This window comes from Benincasa hispida, chromosome 9, assembly GCF_009727055.1.
Source record: "Benincasa hispida cultivar B227 chromosome 9, ASM972705v1, whole genome shotgun sequence".
Taxonomy (NCBI): Eukaryota; Viridiplantae; Streptophyta; class Magnoliopsida; order Cucurbitales; family Cucurbitaceae; genus Benincasa; species Benincasa hispida.
Window position 1 is genome coordinate 10,823,056 of NC_052357.1, and position 14,987 is coordinate 10,838,042.

General features: G+C 29.3%; 1 non-coding gene across 1 annotated transcript; it reads left to right on the forward strand.

The window, feature by feature from the left end:
- The first annotated feature begins 1,173 nt into the window (after window positions 1-1,173).
- Window positions 1,174-1,245, forward strand: TRNAQ-UUG. The gene has a single exon. It is a non-coding gene; the product is annotated as a tRNA-Gln (tRNA).
- The last annotated feature ends 13,742 nt before the right edge of the window (window positions 1,246-14,987 follow it).

A 14,987-nucleotide genomic window follows, 5' to 3' on the forward strand; every position in this document is an offset into this window, starting at 1 on the left:
AAATAATAATAAGAACCACACACCAAAATAATAATAATAAAAACGAAATCGTTATCCATACGGATTGGTTTCGATGTTTTCTAAATGTATATTTGATAACGCTTTTCACTTATTGTTCATGTTTCCAAATTGATAAGAATACTATTTTGTTTTTAAAAAATTTGAAAAACGTTTCTAAACTTAGGGTTGGAGTTTGAGAAGTAGGTTTTACTTTGCTCCCTTCTTGTTTTGCATCATATAATATAGTTCCCTTTTCATAAAACAAAATTAGTATTGATGTGTTCATCTTGGAATGTGTATGAATTTATTCTCGTTTTATATATATATATATATATATATATATCGATAAGAACCTCAGATTTTGAAGTTGATAATATAAGTTTATGTTTATTGAGTTAATACATATGTTAGCTCTTTAAGTCGTTGTTTTAAATCGCAAGGAGAATTATTGTTCGAAATTTTTAAAAATTTATTTGATATAGTAGATATAAAGTTGAATGTTATGCTTAATAAGATATTAAATATTAAATTTTGTGTTTAATATGTCTTTTTATTTTAAAAAATGGTAAATAAGTCAAAAACCCATTTAAACACAAAATTGAAAGTTCAGTGACATATTTAATACATAATTAAAAGTTTGACATATACTTTCTTTTACTAATCATTATATACTTCTTAAAATTTACTAACCAAATACACATAAGCTTAAAAGTTTAGGTTTAACGACCAAAACTTCTAATTCAAACTCATTTTATTTGACGTTCTATACTTTAAAAATGCTAAAGTTGATTCTTATATTTTCTGTAAATCGTAATAGCTGTTAGTTCTTCTAGATTAATACTATTTTGATAATTTATTATGAAAATACAAATTTAAATACCACTACATTATTTTAGATCATTGTTACACATATCTTAGTTTCTAATTATCATCGTTTTAGATCATTGTCACGTCCGTATGAGTTTATACACGACCTTTTTTTATGTGCATACGTGTTACATGATGTTTGCAGTGAATAAAGAAAAAAGTAATTTATATTCTATTAACGTTGTTTCCATCAACAGTGTTCATATAAAATTTAGACTAAGAATCTTCCGCAATCTGACCTGATTAATTAATAAATAAATAATTTTTTAATAGTTTTTAAAAATATAATAAACTAATTAACAAGTCGGTTCTATGGTGTAGTGGTTAGCACTCTGGACTTTGAATCCAGCAACCTGGGTTCGACTCCCGGTAGGACCTTTTTGTGTTTGTGTTATATTATTATTTAAATAATTGATTTGTTTACATTCTGTTCTAATTTCTGTATCTTGCAATGAAAGAAAAACCCTAAGATCTTCCATTTTACACGTGGCTCTTAAATATCCATCAGTATTTTTTTTTATTTCATTTTATTTTAGTCACGTTACTTTCGATTGTCCAATTTTAATCTTTATATTGTATCAATAATTTCCATATAAAAAAGGATACCATAATGAGAATATTTTTTCACAATTTATAAAGAAAATGCTACTAAGAGATTATTTTTTGTTTGAAAATACTTAACGATGAATTAACTACATGAACTAATCTTAAGAAGACTAATAAAAATTGAATATTTGCACAAATTTTGTGCTATATCTTCGGTCATCGCAATTTAGAACTTTTTTCGACACGAAATAAAAAATCTTAAAATATAAAGTATAGATATTACAATGACATTAAACTAATTTTTATGGTTGAATGTGAATTATTTGAAAGTTTAAGAGTTGAAATTAAATTAATTAAAAAAAATGGTTCAGAAGTGTGAGAAAAGGAAAAAAAAGGGAGAGGGAGTTTATAGTAAAGTGAAGTATTTGTTGGAAATCCAATAGAAATCATTTCAAAGTCAGTGTCTGATAATAATATTAGGGTTTGAGAGAGAATAAAAATATGTCAGTTGAATTGAAACTACTGATCATCCCCCATCTCTATTCTTTTACGCTTCCTAAATCCCCTTTCTAATTCTTTCTTTTTATTTTATTATTATTAATTATTATTACTATTGTTGTTATTATTGTAATTATGGGCTCTATGCCAATATTTTTTTGTTGCTTTTAATTGGAATTACAAGTTTAGTATATCATGCCATGCTTTGTAACAATTTACTTTTTAATTTTTTTTTTAAACTGTGTTTTGTTTTCTTATAAACAATAGGACCATCTTTTTTCAAGTCAAATTTCAAAACAAAAACATTTTAACAAAAAATTATTTTAATTAATTTTCAAATTTTAACTTTATTTTTTAATATACTTTTAAGAAAATAGATAACAAGATTAAAAACTTAAAAAAAAAAAAAAAAAACCAGTGGTGTTCATAGATTACTTATTATATTAAAAAAAAAACCATTATCAAATGTGGCTTATTCGTGTTTATTTGGGAGTAAATTAGGTGAACTTTTATGTTTGTCTATTAAGTCTTTAAATTTGACCTACAATGTATAATGAGAAATTGTTAGAAATAGTATTATCAAGTTTTCATATTTCAAAACTAACCCCTTAGTTTTTCTTAGTCAATCTCTCCCGAGATCGACCACTAAGTTTTACCTAAAAAATTAATTTTTTCTAACTTATCTATCGTTCTAGACTTTCTCGATGAAATCTCAGCCGTTTAGCACCAAGATTCTATCAATTTTTCTAAATATTATGTAACCTTTCTAAATTTTATATCAAATTTTACATAATTTTTCAAATCTTTCTGCCCAAAGATCAAATTTCGCCAAAAGTTAAGTAAGATTTGGGAGATATAGAGAATCTTGGTGTTATCTTGAGTAGAATTCATACTGACATTTTATATATTTGAGCTTTTTTGGATAAATCTCATATAGATTAACATCGAGATTCTTTATTTATTTTTTTTTTTTCAAAATTTAATCTTTTACAAAATTTAAAAATCACACTGCATCTGAGATCCATCTGAAAAATCTTAATTGATAAATTCATTTGAAAATTTGAAAATTCATATAATTGTAGAAACGAAAATCAAGGTAAAGATTTGAAAAATTATGTAAAAATTTTATATAAATTTTGGTTAAAAAAAAAACTGAATTTGGAGACAAATTGAAAAGATATAAGATTCGATATAAAATTTGGAAAAGTTATATCGTATTTGAAAAAATTAGTAGAACCCAAGACTTCACCAACATAGCCCAAAACAATCAATAATGTAAAAAAAAGTTAAAGTCTATAGATACTACTTCCACCCATAAATTTCTTAATTTGTTATCTACTAAAAAAAGTTTCAAAGATTAGTTTTTGTTTTTAAAATTTAGCTAAAAATTCAACTATCGTACTTATAAAATATACAACGAAATGGTTACCAAATATGACATAAATTTTTATGTAAATCTATTGATGTCGAGATAGATCAAGAAAAACTAATTTAACGAGTTTTCAAAAAATATGCTAATTTTGAAAAACGAAACTTAGAAGAAGTTATTTCTGACAACTTTTCGTGTATCATATATCTATAAATTTTTTTAATCGCGTGTCCATTAAATTTAGAATTAGTAGACATATTTTAAAGTTAAAAAACGATTTAGATACAAACTTTAAGAATTGACCTTACTTTTATTCAATTTCTCTAGGATATGTTGCATTCTTATATCTATAGACTTAGTTCGAGTCCTCTATATTTGTTCATTAAAATAATGCATTCCATTTGTAATAAAAATTTAATTAATATTTGAACCTTTAAGAGTTAATTACTAGAGACGCTAAGTCTTTTGAAAAATCAACTTAAAAAACTAAGACTAAGATTCACAAATCAATGCAATTGAATAAATACTAAGTGATTTTTATTAAATTAATATACAATTATTTTCTCCACAATAAAAGTAATTAAAATTCTCTCCAGGTCTATTTGGAATGTATTTTTAGGTATTTAATTTAAAAAACAAATCATTTTGTGAAATAAAAATTATAATATTTGACAACCACTAAAAATAGTTTTTGAAATGTATTTTAAATCATTTTTGAATAAAAATAAGTTTTTTTAAATTTTTTTTAAAAATCAATCCAAACATGCCCTTAGACTTACAAAATCAATTCTAAACACATTTCAAAAAAATAATCCTGCTATAAATCATGTGTTTGTTTGTATTAACTTTTCCATGGTTTAATTTTGAAAAAAAAAACAATTTATTTGACAACAACTCAAAATAGCTTTTGAAACGTTTTCAAAGTTTATTTAAATAATTTTTATCAAAAGAGTTTAAATAAAAATGACTTTTGTGAATTTTTTTTCTAGTCAATCCAATCATGCCCATGTCTCTACCATTTTTAAGAATTTGAAATCCAAATTATTGTCATGTTTATTTTATATGAAAAATATTGACTATATTTATATTTAAGGTTCTATTTGGATTGATGAGAGAAATAATATATATATATATTTTTTTAAAAAAAGTCATTTTTATTTAAAAATTTTTGATAAAAATTGTTTAAAATACATTTTAAAAACTATTTTGAATGATTATCAAATATTTTAATTTATTTTAAAATAATTTATTTTTAAATTAAACCGTTGCAAAGTTAAACTAAACACATCTAAATAATGTAATATAGACATAATCTAACACATAAAACACAATATCTTCAACCATAGAAGATTGGTTGATTGTTTAATTAAAAATTTGATCAAGCTTTGAATATTACATTCTTTTGATTATTAAAATCCAAAATTCCCTTTGGTATTTTCTTTAATTTATCTTATTTTGAAAATAGGATAGAAATTAGAAAATTGAAAAAAAAAAAAAAAAGGGATCCAATAAATAAGATATGAGGGATGTGAAAAGAAAGGGATAAAAAGGGACAGCAGAATCCTTGCATGGATAACTAGGTTGATTTTCATTCCTCTACTCAACCCTAGAATTGACATTTGATTTGATTTGATTTAATTTTTTTCCCCATTAATTTTCTCTGTACATATTTATTTATTCTTCTTCTGTTTTTTTTTTTAATTTTTTATTATTAATTCATTTCTAAACTGTAGCTGACTTTGACTTAATTCTTTTTAATTTTTGAAAATAATATTTTTAAATTTCCCTATTCAAATTCCCTTTCATCAATCATTCAAGCCTCATGTCAATTTTTTTCCCCAAATCAAATATCCTAAATAAAATTTGAAAATTGAACAAGCCAAGTGATCTCAATTTGTTTCAATATATACATATATGTATTCTCCTGATCTAATAATTATATTGTCACATCAAATTAATTCCTTTCCTTTGTCATATGTCTCTTAGAAAATAGATTTTGAAATTTAAAATCAATAAAATGGTAAAATTTATATAATATTAAACCCCCAATGCCTTTTTAATATTAGTGATTACCTTTATTAGGATTAAAATACCCATGAAAGTGATAAAACAGTAAATAATAATAATAATAATAATTTAGTATTTAAAACATTTAGGGGTTGTTTACACGCGCTGAGTTGGTTTATGTGTCTGTGTTTTGAGTGTTTGGAGTGTTGAGTTCATATTTCAATAATATGTGGTATTGGAGTTAATCCCCTAAATCTCTTGATGTACTTTGTGATTGTATTTGTACAAACGATTTATTTATCTAATAAAATAAGAGATATTTTTTTCGACATGTAGTTGCATTAACCCAAAACCAATAAAACTAAGATCAAAAGTTATTTTGTTATAACTTAAACATGTACGTGGAGACATACAAGTAAATCGTGTTTAAGTAATATCCTGAACGGTCTGTAGTAGATGGGTGAGGTTGGGTACCTTATCCTAATGACATTATAAATACGACCCGCTTTGTAGTTGTTACAATTATTGTAAAGTGCTACAAATGATCTAATCCTGGTCATTCGTGTGGAGATATGTGTGAGCGGGGGTATTCTATATAAAGAGTTTATACAAGACCAGACCATAAAATGAATAGAATCTATATAACACTGTTGCTAAAAGTGATTTACATTTCACCAAGATGACCATAAGTGACTTGACCTGAATTTTGAGTAAGTAGTGAACTATTGCCTATGAAGACGGTCCTTTGATCTGCATGAGTGAAGGTGGTTAGTTTCGCCGACTCAACATGTCTACCATTTTGGAGATTCTTCTAATTGAGAAGTTTGGAACACAGCTACACAAGAAGAAATTCACTACTTCCCTAGCGTTAGGGTAAGTAGCAAAACAGCTCATTTAAGGGCTGAGTTCGGAGCTTGAACAATGGATTTGGTTATAGTTGGACTATAACTAACTGTTCATTAGATACTTAAAAGAGTTAGAGGCAAAATGGTAATTTTGGTCCGACTGTACTTACGAGCAATTTGTGAATGGTCAACGCACTGTTGATTGGTTATATCTAATGGACACGGGAATATATTTATCGTGCGAAGAGTGCAGTTGTCGGTATTTAGTGGAGTGACCGATAATTAATGAAAGTTGATTAATTTAATTAAAGAGTTTAATTAATTAATGAAAGTTGATTAATTTAATTAAAGAGTTTAATTAATTAATCAAGTACCATTGGAGCTTCAATCTATAGGTCCATAAGATCTTGTTAGCTCAACTAAGATTAATGAGAATCAAAATTAATTTTAGATTAATTTGAATTGTTCAAAATAATTGAAGATAATTAATTATATAAGATATAATTAATATAATGCATGTGATACATTATAATATAAATTATATGATATATAATTAATATAATATAGGTGATGCATTATAATATAAAGTTTTATTTAATAAATATTTGAATATGATTCAAATATTAATGATATGAATGAGATTCATATTATAAACTATGGGTCAAAATTAATATGAATATGGTTCATATTAAATACTATAGGTTAAATGAAAGAATAATAAACTATAGATTATATTATATGTGATATAATATAAACTATAGGTTATGTGTTTTATTAGATATAACACAAGGTTTAATATATGATATGTATATATTAAATTAATTTAAAATTCGATTTTAATTAAATCAATTATTGGGAGGGAGTTGATAACTTCACCCTTTCTCACGTGCATTAAAATTCGAGTTTAATTAAATCAATTATGTGTTTTATCTTCTTGTAGATTCTCACAAAATCTTTGATAGAACTCTCAGTGGGGAAAAAAAGCCTCTAAAAGAAAATTTTTTCCCTCTCCCTTTCAAAATTATTTTACTGAAGCCCATACCTCTCAGGATTCTCTACCTTGAGAATAACGAGGATGCCTTTGTGGTGGTGTTCGAAATTTAGAATTTTATTTATTGTGTTCGTGTGTTCAAGAGAAGTGGAAGAGTTCAAATCATTTTGAGCAGTACAATGGAGGGGATTCGTGAAGGTTATCAATCTTTAAGGGTAAGTCCTTTAATGCCTTCTTCCTATCTAAATTATTGTATAAGCATGCTTAATTAGAATGTTGCATCTATGTTTCTGTCATCTAAATTAATGATGTTTTACAAAATATAAAAATTAGGACGCGATCTTTCCGCTGCGGGTATTACATACGCTTTCAGGTATTAGAGCGTCGCTTGAGTCCCAATTTTTATTTTCAAACTATAATAAGAATAATGGTGGATATTAATTTTGCATTATTGAATGTGGTTTTTCACAATTGGATGTTTTCGAGATTGGTTTTTAGATTTTCGTTGCTTTATTTTGTTTCGATTTGTAAGCATCCAATTTTTGTGGGCATTATTTTATTGCAATCGAGTCTATAGTTCATGTATGGGTTGCTCGTGATCAAGTTCCAACTTTAATTTGGTGAAAAATGGAGCAAGAATGTGAAATTTGACTGAACGAGCGAGGCAGAGCACATCTTTTGCCTTTGAGCGTAAGGCTAGAACGTAACGACACTCATCTTACGCTGCAAGGCAGAGAGTGTCACGATGCTATAGGCAGTATAGCATTATGCTACGACTAGCAAAAGCCCAACTACAGTGCTATCGAGTGTCGTTACGCTCCGGACGTGAGGCGCGTGTGTAAGGATTGATCCAGACCAGCTGTTCGAGCCTTCCAAGCGGTTAAGCAACGGCTTTCTTCGATTTCTTAATTATTATTTGTAATAATTAATTCTTTTTGTTTATTTTCATTAACTGAATTAATATAAAGTGTTATATTAATTGAATCGATGTTTTAAAAGTCAATCTCAGCCCAAATGTGGCTTTTAATTATACATGTGATGTATGGTTGTTTTTTTTTTCATTATTATATGTCATATAGAAAAATTCCACCATAGGATAAATATTTATTCATATATCGTCTTAATATAATTGTTATATTATAAAGTTGCATAATTCTTTAAGCATGCTCATGCATCATATAAGTATTATAAAATATAAATGTTGTTGCATCATTTTATATAATAAATGTTATAATATATGGTTTGGATGAATGTAAGCATGTTATTTTTCATTACTTTATTATATAAATATTATGTATGTAGTAATGAAAACATAAATGCATGATGCATGACACCACTTTAGTAAATTATAAATATTATAATTTTAAAGTATGTCATTAGATGCATGTATAGATTTTATTTGTTTCATTAAACTTTATAATTGTTATAAGTTAAATGAAATTAGAATTAAAATCTATAGTATAGAGTTGCATGTAAACATAGGTTAATTTTTTTTAAATAGTTTAAAATTGATTTCACTATTGGACCTATGTTAATAAATTTCTAATATGATTAGAAATAGGTTTCATTTTTTAATTCAATTTAATATGATTAAGTTGGTTTTAATTAAAAGATTAAATTTATAACAAATTTGTCTATAAGGGGCCTTTGTCTTAGGATATTTAAGTTGAGGAAACGGAACACCCATACCTGGGAACTTACCTGGAAGGTGAATTAGATAAATTTGCTATAAGCATATAATGAGTGATTAATGTTTACTATAGTGTTTAATGAACATAAATCAACATTGTTAAATTATCCAACGTAAATGTTACATTGGGCACAGTTAGCAAACACTTAGTAAAAATTATTAGCCAAATTTTTCTAAGTTAATCAACCATAGGTAGAAAACTCAGTGAAAGGAAAATGTTGTATATGATACTTCAATTTCCTTTCATGTTTCTCCTATATAGGTGAGATCTATGCTTGGCCTCGAGATATCTTTGTTTATGTCGCCCTACTTGGAGAGACTGGTTATAGTAAGTGGGAGAGGGACGTGTTAGAACACATCCCACAGTCTTCTTCATTAGTTTGCAGTAAACTTCATGCTCCATCTCGAGATACCTTTGCTCGTGTCCCCCTACGAATGATGTTTGCATGAATTTTTACTCAAACTCCAGAAATGGATAGAATTGCTTTAACTTTTGCCCAGTCGATTTTTTCCTACGGTTGGTTTATTGGGGTGAAACTCTAGAATCTAAAATAAGGGATTACATTTACAAGAAAATGTTAAGTAAGTTAACAATTTATGGACCAAACAACGGTGACTAATATTTATAGGAATAAAAGTTATTCTAGTGTAATTATTATTTGGGATTGTCTCAATTTAGAGAAGGGGTAATTGTTCACCCTACGATGGCTTTTATTCTGACTCACTGAAGCATCATTGCAAAATAGATGTCATCTAGGGTACATTAGAATTTTGCTAAATTGATTGGTTGTTCAATTGGATAATGCATGTATAACTAATATAAATAAATTGTATGGTTTTAGAAATTTCATTATAAAGAGCGCTACATTTAACTTGCTATCCAATGATAAACTTAATGACGATAACTACACAAGTTGAAAAAAATACTATTAATACAACACTAATAATCGATGACTTGCTATTCGTCGTGGTTGATGAATGTTCTTAAGTCCCAGTTAGCCCAAAATGTTTGGGAGACATATGAGTGATGGGTCAAGGCGAAGATGAATGGGTCTGTCATCGATGAAGTCAATCAAGTTAGCTTTATTTTGGAAACTCTAACTGAGAGTTTCCTCTAGTTCCGTGGAAACGCTGTTATGAACAAGTCCTTGATGAAAGTTAAAGAACAGAAGGGTGAGACAAATGTTGCATCGTCCTCCAAAAAGTTCTACAAGTTCGACCTCTGGAACAAAGTTTGCACCTTCTTTTTCTGGCACCAAAAAGTGGAAGAAGAAGAAGGGGGGTCAAGGAAAAGCTAATCATGTTGCTGCCCAAAAGGGCAAGAAGGCAAGGGTCGCAAATAGAATATGTTTTCATCGCAATCAAGAGGGACACTGGAAGAGATTGTCCCAAGTATTTAGCAAAAAAGAAGAAGATCAAACAAGGTAAATATGATTTACTCGTATTGGAAACTTGTTTAATGAAGAATGATGATTGATGACGAGCAGAAACGCACGTCATTATAGGCCTTTTATTTAGAATTATGAGGGTTGGTAAGTAGAATATGCGGCGAATATGTTAGGAATTCGTGAGAAAACGAGTTTGCGTTGATCGACATTAAGAATCTTAGCTAACCCACTATTATGAGTTATTATGCGTTCAATTGTAGCAACCGCAGAAAGCGATCACATACGTGGAATCATGGGTATCACAAAGACAACCGCATGTGGAGAATCTCTCCATTGCTGAGGTGAATGCATACGTTCGACGCATGGATGTTGCGGTCATCAATCGCATGCGTCCATCGCATAGAAATTGCGGTTGTCAAGCGAATGCAGATACATAATGATAACCATAATAAAGGGATGAACGCATACCTTGGGAGAATAAAAAGATGATGTTGAAATTTCACCTACCACGTTGTTAGCAACAGAGATTCAAAAAAGGACCATCCCATCGCAAGTGTCACATTTAGAGCAGGTCCATAAATGCTGCCGACGATCAAGCTCTATAAATAGAAGTTGTAAAGCAGAATTTCAAATTATCCAGAGTTTTCGCCTGAGGTTCTCTACCTTCGGGTGGATCCTTGTGATCCAGACGAAAGCGTGAGAAGATAGCTTGAGAGTTCTTCATCCCCTTAACCATTCCGAGTGACGACCAGAGCCTTCGTCAGAGTTAGAGCTCGAGAGTGTCGACTCCACCGCCCATCCATGGCACCACCAGCAGCCTTGACATACATCTACTGGAAGCAAGACATTGCTTCCAGCTGGCCCTCCGTTCCTTCTTTCCTTGTAGTGTATTACATTTTAGCTTAAGGAATTAATACACTTTGTGATCAATGCATTTCTATATTTTCCTTCGATTACATCTCCATCTTCATTTACTTAGTATCCTTTACTTTCATTGCATCACTGAGTAAGATTGCTAGAGTATCGCATACTTAATCATGTGGCATAGGAATATGAAGCATGTAGCAAACCATCGGGAGGTGTGCGTTGCGCGAGTGTTGTGAGAAAACCTTATTTGCTTAGTGTGAAGTTGTAGCAACGCTTGTCTATAAGCGGACGTAACGCTTGTCTATGAGTAGAATCAGCAGCAACTAACTGCCCGAGAGGGTAAATGGTTGGTCGCATTAAGCAATGTAAGCAAGTGTTCACTAGGGATAAGAATAATCTTACGTCAGCCAGGTTTATGCGATTACCTTATCTTATGAGCGCATCATTCATCATTTAGGCATACTTGGGAGAGTAGTCTAAAAACCAAATCTAAGTCTCGGGAGAGTGGATTGGATCGCATAAGCAAGAATGAAAAACTTAGGAATAAGCTCTGTTTTCTACTACACAACGTATGCACCCTTTAAGTAGGATATGGTGGTATGCGTTCATCTCGCTTATGTGTGAGAGTACGTGAGTGGGATATAGTGGCTTAGAAATAGGCTTCTCGACACTATCGCATATACATCGCATGCGTCTATGTCAAGTGTGTATAGCATGATCGCATAGCTTGCATTGGTTGGGGTTGCCCTTGCGATCAAGCTTAGTGTTGCAATGAAGACATCTTCGCCTTTTCATCTATTTTTCCATGCACTTTACTACGCGTTAGCAGTTGCCTTGTCTCTACCTCTCAGTCATACTTCCACTGCTTAATCTGTTAGTTAGGAGTAGGAGTAGTTTATAGCTCATAACCCTCATCATTCTTTTATTTCTTCGCCGCAAACAAATCACCGCATGGAGACTGGTAAGATGACGATGCGGAACTGGAAACGTCATCTCGACTGTGGCAGCGAGAGCGCTCTGGTTAATTTTACGAAAATCGTATTTATTATTGGATAATATATTTGTAGTTTATGATTTGGAAAGGAACTTAATTTCTGTAAAATGTTTGTTAGAAAAAAGTTACACTTTAAATTTTGTTGTAAATAAAGTGCTTATTTATAAGCATGGTGTTCAAATTTGTTCTTCAAATCTTGAAGATAACCTTTATGTACTAAGAATATGTCACATTAATCTTAATAAGATTGAGAGATTGGTTAAGTGAGTTAGAAAAAAAAAATTCTTTACTAGTATGTCAGTCATGCCTTGAAAGTAAACTGACTAAGACACCATTTACTGGAAAAGGTCACGGAGCCAAATAACCCTTAAAACTTGTACATTCAAACCTCTGTAGTTCTATGAATGTTAAGGAAAAATGAGAGTTTAAATAATTCATCACCTTCAAAGATGATTATTCAAGGTACAAGTTGATAGGATGTATAAGCATGCAACGAAAGCAATCATAATCAATAAGCACTATAATTACATTTAATTTGAGTTATAAAAGCATGTAAAAACAAATTTTCAGAAAAAGGTTTCATGAAAATATATCTTTGAAGAATTCCTCCAATCCAAGTTGCTCTTCCACGAATTCTCAGGTCCATATCTACAATGAACCACCATCTTCTCTACTATTCTCAGTCTTAAATTTGAGTGGCGGAACTCAAGATTGAAGTGAACTGTGAAGGAAATGTGTAAGGATTTTAGGTAGGGAGGAACTTTCTGTAGAATTTTCCTAAAATCTAGCAGTCCTCTCATCCATCATAAAAAATTGAGAGTTTTATCACCATTAACTATGCAAACACTAAAAGATTTCAGCCAAGGCCACCTTAATTTGATGAATGAAGTGGGCTAGGTGTTTGTTTGGAGATGAAGACACCAAGACAATAAAAAATGTGGATAAATCCACTTTCTCAATTTTGATTTTTTGTTTTATTTCTTTTAATTCCAAAATTCAATTTCTATATTTGAATTAGAAAAAATGAAATTTAATTAGATTTTAATTAATTAAATAAATTTAATTAATTAAAATTAATAATAATAATAATAATAATTTAATATCAAATATGAAATTAATCAAACACATAATTTTAAACATGACTCCTATTAATGTTATTAATATTTAAATAAATCTCTAAAGATTACAAACTCTTCAATTTCGTTTAATTTGATAAATTAAACGTTAATTATATTCAATATAATTATATAAACCCTAATTTCAATTTGAACACTTCAAATTGAAAATCCTAAATTCAATTTGAACATTTCAAAATGAAATTCAATTTGAACACTTCAAATTGAAGTCATTTAAAATTAACTCAATTTACTAATTCAAGGTGTTCATGTTTTACGAGCTAGTAGAGGGACCTCATGGACCTACAGATCATGAGCTCCAACGATTTAAGATTAATTGGCTAAAACTCTTTAGACCGAATTAATCAATATTTGTTAACTACTGAGTCACACCACTATAGCTTGATAGTTCCACTCTCCTCACTGTAGATATATTTGTGTCCACGTGATTTAACCATAATCAATAAGTCACTCATTCACAGGTTGTTTGTAATAACGTCTGGGTCAAATGTCGTTTTACTCCTGAAATTACATCTTGCTCCTTAGGTTTCACTGATCCTCTAATAAACAATTAGTTTGTGATCCAATTACTAAACGGATCCCTCTCAGGCCAATGAGAGTGTGTGATCCCTTGTTCAAGACCTGGATGAAGGAACTCATATTGAAGAAGATCATTGAGTGGAAGCGGATCATCCAAATTCCATTAATTATTGAAAACATAATTTACAGTAAACATACAGTATATGTATTTAAAATAAATTACAACATGCTTGATGCAAGAAAAATGGTTCAAGATACATTACCCTTAAAGAACGTTTCTTCACGAAAATCTACATCGAACAGTCACGAGCCTCGAATGGAAACAACAACTCTTGAAAACCTTCTTCAAGATATCTTGAACCAAACAGATAAGATACTGCCACAATAAGCCTTTGGTATTCTCAGGGTGAGAACCCATAAGTGGTGGGCTCGGACTATTTTGGTTAGGAGGTGTAGTTTGAATGTGGAGGAAGAAAAAGATTGAAACACACAGAACTTTTCTATAAACTCAATCGTACACCCAATGCATTGATCGTAGAGTTGAGGAATAAGAGAAAACAAATTTTCTTTTATTCCTCTTGCCATAAAAAAGATAACCACCCACTAAGGTGGTTAGAGAGAGAATAAATGAAGTTATTATTCAAAATAATAAAATAATTTAAATAAATATCATAACTAACTTATCATATTATATTTATATTAAACTATATATTATATCAAATATAACATATAACCTATAGTTTTAATATTGTATCATATATAATATAAACTATTGTTTCTTTTCTCTATTTTACGACATTTAATATAAATCATATTTACATTAAATTTAACAACTATGAATCACATTCATAGAAAATATATTTGAATTTCATTCAAATATTTATTTCCTCCATTAAACTATAATGTATCAAATACATTTATCATATATAGTTGAAATAATATAATTAAATCCCTCTTATTAATTTGAACAATTCAAATTAACCAAAAAACTGATTCTCAACTAAATCCTTTTGAGTTACCAAGAGGACCTTATGGACCTGTAGCTTGAAGCTCCAACGATGCGTGAATAATTAATTAAACTCTTTAATTACATTAACCACTATCTGTCAACTGTTGGGCACTCCATTAAACTCTGATAGCTGCACTCTTCGCACTACAGATATATTTTTATGTCCATTTGATATAACCAATCAATAGTACGATGACCCTTCATAAATTGCTCGTAAGTACAACTGGTCTAAATTACCATTTTGCCCCTGTAGTTACATCT